The sequence below is a fragment of the Mesoplodon bidens genome (genome assembly GCF_964165515.1).
Source record: "Mesoplodon bidens genome assembly, chromosome: 6".
NCBI lineage: Eukaryota > Metazoa > Chordata > Mammalia > Artiodactyla > Ziphiidae > Mesoplodon > Mesoplodon bidens.
In genome coordinates, this window is record NC_138162.1 from 105,549,073 (window position 1) to 105,556,225 (window position 7,153).

Consider the following 7,153-nt stretch of genomic DNA (forward strand, 5'->3'; position numbering starts at 1 on the left):
TTGTACAATTTTGCATTCCTACCAACAATGAGTAATGGTTCCTGGCACTCCACATCCTCATCAGCACTTGGTATCCTCAGTGTTCTGGATTCTGGCCATTCTAATAGTTGTGCAGTGTTATCTCATTGTTGTTTTAACCTGTGTTTCCCTGATATATGGTATGGAGCATCCTTTCATATTTTTTTCTCCCGTCTGTAGATAGTATTTGCTGAGGTGTCTGTTAAGGACTTTGGCCAATTTTTTAATGTGGTCATTTGTTTTCTTACTATTGAATTTTCAGTTCTTTGTATATTTTGGATAGCAGTCCTTTATCAGATGTGTCTTTTGCAAATATTTTTTCCCAGTCTGTGTCCTGTCTTCTCATTCTCTTTACATTGTCTTTTGCAAAACAGAAGTAAATTTTAATGAGGTCCAGCCTTACCTTAATACCTAAATGTTGTTTAATCTCCACGTATTTGGGGGTTTTCTAGCTATCCTTCTGTTACTGATTTCTAGTTTGTGGTCCATGAGCAGATGTATGATTTCTATTCTGTTAAATTTGTTAAGGTGTGTTTTATGGCCCAGAATGAGGTCTATCTTGCTGAATGTTAGGCATGAGCTTGAGAAGAATGTATATTCTGCTGATGTTGGATGAAGTAGTCTACAGAGGTCAACTCTATTTTGTTGATTGACAGTGCTGTTTATTTCAGCTATGTCTTAATTGGTTCTCTGCCTGCTGGATCTGTCCATTTCTGAGAGAGGAGTGTTGTATCTCCAACTATCAACTATCAAGTGGATTTATCTATTTCTTCTTGCAGTTCTATCAGCCTTTGCAACACACTGTTGTTAGGTGCCTACACAGTAGGAATTGGTATACCTTCTTGGAGAATTGACCCCTTTATCATAATGTAATACTCTTTAACTGTGATAACGTTCGTTGCTTTGAAGTCTGTTCTGTCTGAAATTAATATGGCTACTCCTGCTTTCTTTTGATTAGTGTTAACATGGTATTTTTTCTCCATCCATTTACTTTTAAGCTATATATATCTTGTAGATGACAAGTGGATTTCTTGTAAATGACATAAGCTTGGGTATTGTTTTTTGATCCGCTCTGACAATTTCAGTCTTTAAATTTTAATTGATAACATTTGGACCACTGACATTTTTTCCAGCTTTAATTTAACATATATATATATATATATACATACATATATATATCACACAACCATATATATGATATATACATAAGCATAACATAATTGAATACATTGTTGATAATATCATTTTGAGCAAATTGTTATCCACTAGATCAATTAAGAACAAGAATAAAACTTTTTATTTACCTTCAATTACTCCTCCTTCAATGCTCTTTCCTTACGTATATCTGAGTTTCTGACTTGATCATTTCCTTCTTTCTGAAGAATTTCTTTTAACACATTTTGGAAGGCAGGTGTACCAGCAAAAAAGTCCTTCAGTTGTTTTTGTCTGAGAAAGTCTTTATTTCTTTTTCACTTTTAAAAAGTAATTATTCTGGGTATGGAATTCTAGGATAGTTGGTGTTTTATCTCAACACTTTGAATATTTTACTCTACTCTTTTTTTTCTTGTATAGTTTCTGAGGAGAAGTCAGATGTAATCTTATCTTTTGCTCCTCTGTAGGTAAAGCATTTTTTCCTTTGGCTTCTTGAATTTTTTTTTTTTTTTATCATTTCCACTTGCTTCAAGGTATTTTTTAAATTTTGTTTGTGAGTTCTTATTTGGTCATTGGTTGTTTAAGATTGTGTTGTTTAATTTTACTTTCCCTCTCTTTATGGGACTAAAATTATATACATATTAGAAATCCTGACTTTTTCCCATAAGTTGTTGAAATTTTATTTTTTTCAGTATTTTTACACTCTGCTCCATTATAGACATTTTCTATTGTTCTATCTTCAGGTTCACTGATCTTTCCATTTGCATGCCTAATCTACTGTAAATCATAAGCAGAAATTTAAATTTTGAGACCAATTTTTTTATTTCTAATAATTCCTTTTTTGTACTCTTTGTATCATTCATCACTTCATTAACTTCGATTACTTTTAAATCTTTGAACATATTTCATATCAATGTTTTACTGTTCTAGTGGGCTAATTCCATTATTTCTGTGATTTCTAGTTCTTTTTTTATTGGTTGATCTTCTCCTGGTACTGGGTAATATTTTTCTCTATCATGTTTAGTAATTTTTATTGGATGCCAGGCATTGTAGATTTATACTGTTGAATTCTGGGCTTTGTTGTTCCTTTAAAGTGTACTGGGATTTTTTTCCTTAATTTCTCTTTCTGACTGTTCGTTATTAGTGTGTAAGAGTACCAGAGATTTCTGTGCATTAATTTTGTATCCTGCAACCTTACCAAATTCATTGATTAGTTCTAGTAGTTTTCTAGTGACATGTTTAGGATTTTCTATGTATAGTATCATGTCGTAAGCAAACAGGGACAGTTTTATTTCTTCTTTTCCAATTCCTTTTATTCCTTTTTCTTCTCTGATTGCTGATGTTAGGACTTCCAAAACTATGTGGAATGAGAGTGACGAGAGTGGACATCCTTGTCTTGTTCCTGATCTTAGTGGAAATGCTTTCAGTTTTTCACCATTGAGAATGATGTTTGCTGTGGCTTTGTCATATATGGCCTTTATTATGTTGACGTAGGTTCCCTCTATATGCATTTTCTGGAGAGTTTTTATCATAAATGCGTGTTGAATTTTGTCAAAAGCTTTTTCTGCATCTATTCAGATGATCATATGGTTTTTATTCCTTAATTGGTTAATGTGGTGTATCACATTAATTGATCTGCATATATTGAAGAATACTTGCATTCCTGGAATAAATCCCACTTGTTCATGGTGTATGATCCTTTTAATGTGTTGTTGGATTCTGTTTACTAGTATTTTGTTCAGGATTTTTGCATCTATGTTCATCAGTGATATAATACCTAGGAATAAACCTACCTAAGGAGGCAAAAGACTTGTACTCAGAAAACTAAAAACACTGATGAAAGAAATCAAAGATGACATAAACAAAAGAGAAATATACCATGTTCTTGGACTGGAAGAATCAATATTGTGCAAAGGACTATACTACCCAGAGCAATCTACAGATTCAATGCAATCCTTATCAAATTACCAATGGCATTCTTCACAGAATTAGAACAAAAAATTTTACAAGTTGTATGGAAACACAAAAGACCCCGAATAGACAAAGCAATCTTGAGAAAGAAAAAAGAAGCTGGAGGAACCAGGCTCCCTGACTTCAAACTGTATTACAAAGCTACAGTTATCAAGACAGTATGGTACTGGCACAAAGACAGAAATACAGATCAATGGTACAGGATAGAAAGCCCAGAGATAAATCCACACACATATGGTCACCTAATTTATCACAAAGGAAGCAAGAACATACAATGGAGAAAAGACAGCCTCTTCAATAAGTGGTGTTGGGAAAACTGGACAGCTATATGTAAAAGAATGAAACTACCTAATACCATACACAAAAATAAACTCAAAATGGATTAAAGACCTAAATATAAGACTGGACACTATAATAAAACTCTTAGAGGAAAACATAGGAAAAACACTCTTTGACATAAACCACAGCAAGATCTTTTTTGACCCACCTCCTAGAGTAATGAAAATAAAAACAAAAATGGGACCTAATGAAACATAAAAGCTTTTGCACAGCAAAGGAAACCATAAACAAGATGCAAAGACAACCCTCAGAATGGGAGAAAATATTTGCAAGTGAAGTAATGGACAAAGGATTAATCTCCAAAATATACAAACAGCTCATGGAGCTCAATATCAAAAAAGCAAACAACCCAATTAAAAAATGGTGGAAGACCTAAATAGACATTTCACCACAGAAGACATACAGATGGCCAAGAGGCACATGAAAAGATGCTCAACATCACTGATTATTAGAGAAATGCAAATCAAAACTACAATGAGGTATCACCTCACACTGGTCAGAATGGCCATCATCAAAAAATCTACAAACAATAAATGCTGGAGAGGGTGTGGAGAAAAAGGAGCCCTCTTGCATTGTTGGTGGGAATGTAAATTGATACAGACACTATGGAGAACAGTATAGAGGTTCCTTAAAAAACTAAAAATAGAACAACCACATGACCCAGCAATCCCACTACTGGGCATATACCCTGAGAAAACCATAATTCAAAAGGACACATGGGGCTTCCCTGGTGGCGCAGTGGTTGAGGGTCCGCCTGCCGATGCAGGGGATACGGGTTCATGCCCCGGTCCGGGAGGATCCCGCATGCCGCGGAGCGGCTGGGCCCGTGGGCCATGGCCGCTGGGCCTGTGCGTCCGGAGCCTGTGCTCCGCGATGGGAGAGGCCACAGCAGTGAGAGGCCCGCGTACCACAAAAAAAAAAAAAAAAAAGACACATGTACCCCAATGTTCATTGCAGCACTATTTACAATAGCCAGGACATGGAAACAACCTATATGTCCAACGATAGATGAATGGATAAAAAGATGTGGTACAGGGCCCCCCTGGTGGCGCAGTGGTTGAGAGTCCGCCTGCCGATGCAGGGGATACGGGTTCATGCCCTGGTCCGGGAGGATCCCATATGCCGCGGAGCGGCTGGGCCCATGAGCCATGGCCGCTGAGCCTGCGCATCCGGAGCCTGTGCTCGGCAACGGGAGAGGCCACAACAGTGAGAGGCCCGCGTACCGCAAAAAAAAAAAAAAAAAAAAAAAAAAGATGTGGTACATATATACAATGGAATATTACTCAACCATAAAAAGGAATGAAAGAGTGCCATTTGCAGAGACATGGATAGAACTAGAGCCTGTTACACAGAGTGAAATAAGCCATAAAGAGAAAAACAAATATCGTATATTAACGCATATATGTGGAATCTAGAAAAATGGTACAGATGAACATATTTGCAGGGCAGGAATAGAGGTGTAGACGTAAAGAATGGACATGTGGACATGGGGGGGAAAGGGAGGGTGGGACGAATTGGGAGATTAGGTTTGACATAAATACACTACCATGTGTAAAATAGATAGCTAGTGGGAACCTGCTGTATAGCTCAGGGAGCTCAGCTTGGTGCTCTGTCATGACCTAGGTGGGTGGGATGGGGGGGTGGGAGGGAGGCCCAAGGAGGAGGAGATGTGGGTGTACATGTGGCTGATTCACTTCATTGTGCAGCAGAAACTAACACAACATTGAAAAGCAATTTTACTCCAATAAAATAAAGAAAGAAAGGAAGGAAGGAAGGAAGGAAAGAAAGAAAGAAAGAAAGAGAAAGAAAGAAAGAAAGAAAGAAAGTGTACTGGACTTCCCTCTGATAGTCTTTTCAGCATGGACTCTAGAACTTTTAGCATGGATCTAGAGTAGCCTTTCAGAGCATGAATCTAGCACTAGCTTAGCCTTACTACTAAGATGTGATCCCTCCTTACTCTACTGAATGTTCTGAGTGATGAACAAAGTCTCTCCATTCTGGTTCTGAATTTAGCTTGTAGAATTACTAGCTGAGCTTTTGTAATTGTTTGGTTTATTACTCCTCTGTAATTATTCTTTCTCCAGAAGTCGCTATTTTCCTGATTCACGAAGTTTTCTGTTACACACATGCACAAATTTTTGCTCATCCATAAACTCAATGGACCCAATGTGCAGATTTCTGGAGCACTTTCTCTGCTACACTGATCTACAAATCCTATCTTCCTAAGGATTCTCCCACCCAATTGAACTCTCTCCTCAATTCAGCAGAACCATAGGCTATGTTTGTGTTTCCTCTTCTTGTGCTGCATTTCAGGTTGAAATCAAGGTTACTGTGGGGCTTCCTTGTTTGTTTCCCTTATTTCAGGGAAGCCTGTTGTCTAATTTCTAAAGATATCATTACATATAATTTGCTCTGTTTTCTGGTTGTCTATAATATAAACCCAAATTTCGATACCCCCTAATGAGGAAATTGGAAATATTTGGACCTATTTTTTTCTTATTCCATTCATCAGTTATCTGTGGATTTTGGAGAAAGGAACACCTAAGTTTAATTTGTCACCTTAACACCTATAGTTTCAAAGCAGTGAAGAATAACATTTTAACCATAACATATGGTATTTGGATGCAGTTATCCTAACAAAACTTTGTTCTTATTGTAAAATATAAGAAAAATCCAATCCCTTTAAATAAATGCTAAATTCAAAGATAAAACGCATCACGAATTTATAAACATAAGTGTACCTCCCACTCACAGAAACTATTCCATGTACTCCATTTCTCATCACTAGATAAAAGGGCAGGAAGAAACTTATTTTAGAGCACTGTACATCGATCTCATGATTGAAATGCAATCATTTCCAGTTCTTGAAGTTCTTATTCAAACCAGAACTATATGTCTCTGTATTCACAGTGTTTTTCCATTCAGTACAGGCATACTGCAGGTTCAGTTCCAGACCACTACAATAAAGTGAATATCAAACTAAAGCAAATCACATGAAGCTTTTGGTTTCCCAATGCATATAAAAGTTATGTTTACACTATACTGTAGTCTATTAAATGTGCAATAGCATTATATCCAAAAAAGTACATACCCTTATTAAAAATATTTTATTGCTGAAAAATGCTAACCATCGTCTGAGACTTAAGTGAGTCATAGCAGTAACATCAAAGATCACTGACCACAGATCACCATAACAAATAGAATGAAAATGAAAAAGTTTGAAATACTGAGAGAATTACCAAAATGTGACACATAGACACAAAGTGGGCAAATGCTGTTGAAAAAACGGCACTGACAGACTTGCTTTATGCAGAACTGCCACAAGCTTTCAATTTCTAAAAAAACACAATATCTATGAAGCACAATAAAATGAAGCACAATAAAATGAGGTATGCTTGTAAATATTTTTTGTTTGTTTTATGGGAATTCTACACGCCTGGTCTGCATGCCTTGGCCTGGCCACTTATTCTTTCTGAACTTCACTACTCATAGCTTAAGACATAAGGATAATTTCTATTTTACTAACTTACAAGGTATTACCAGGATCACATGAGATAATCTATGAGGTGCCTATTTTTAGATGAGCTATATATATGTCATACACACGTTTGTGTAGTCCCAATGTCCTTGACATAAGCCATTATAATGTATGTGAGAGTATTTATTTTACTAA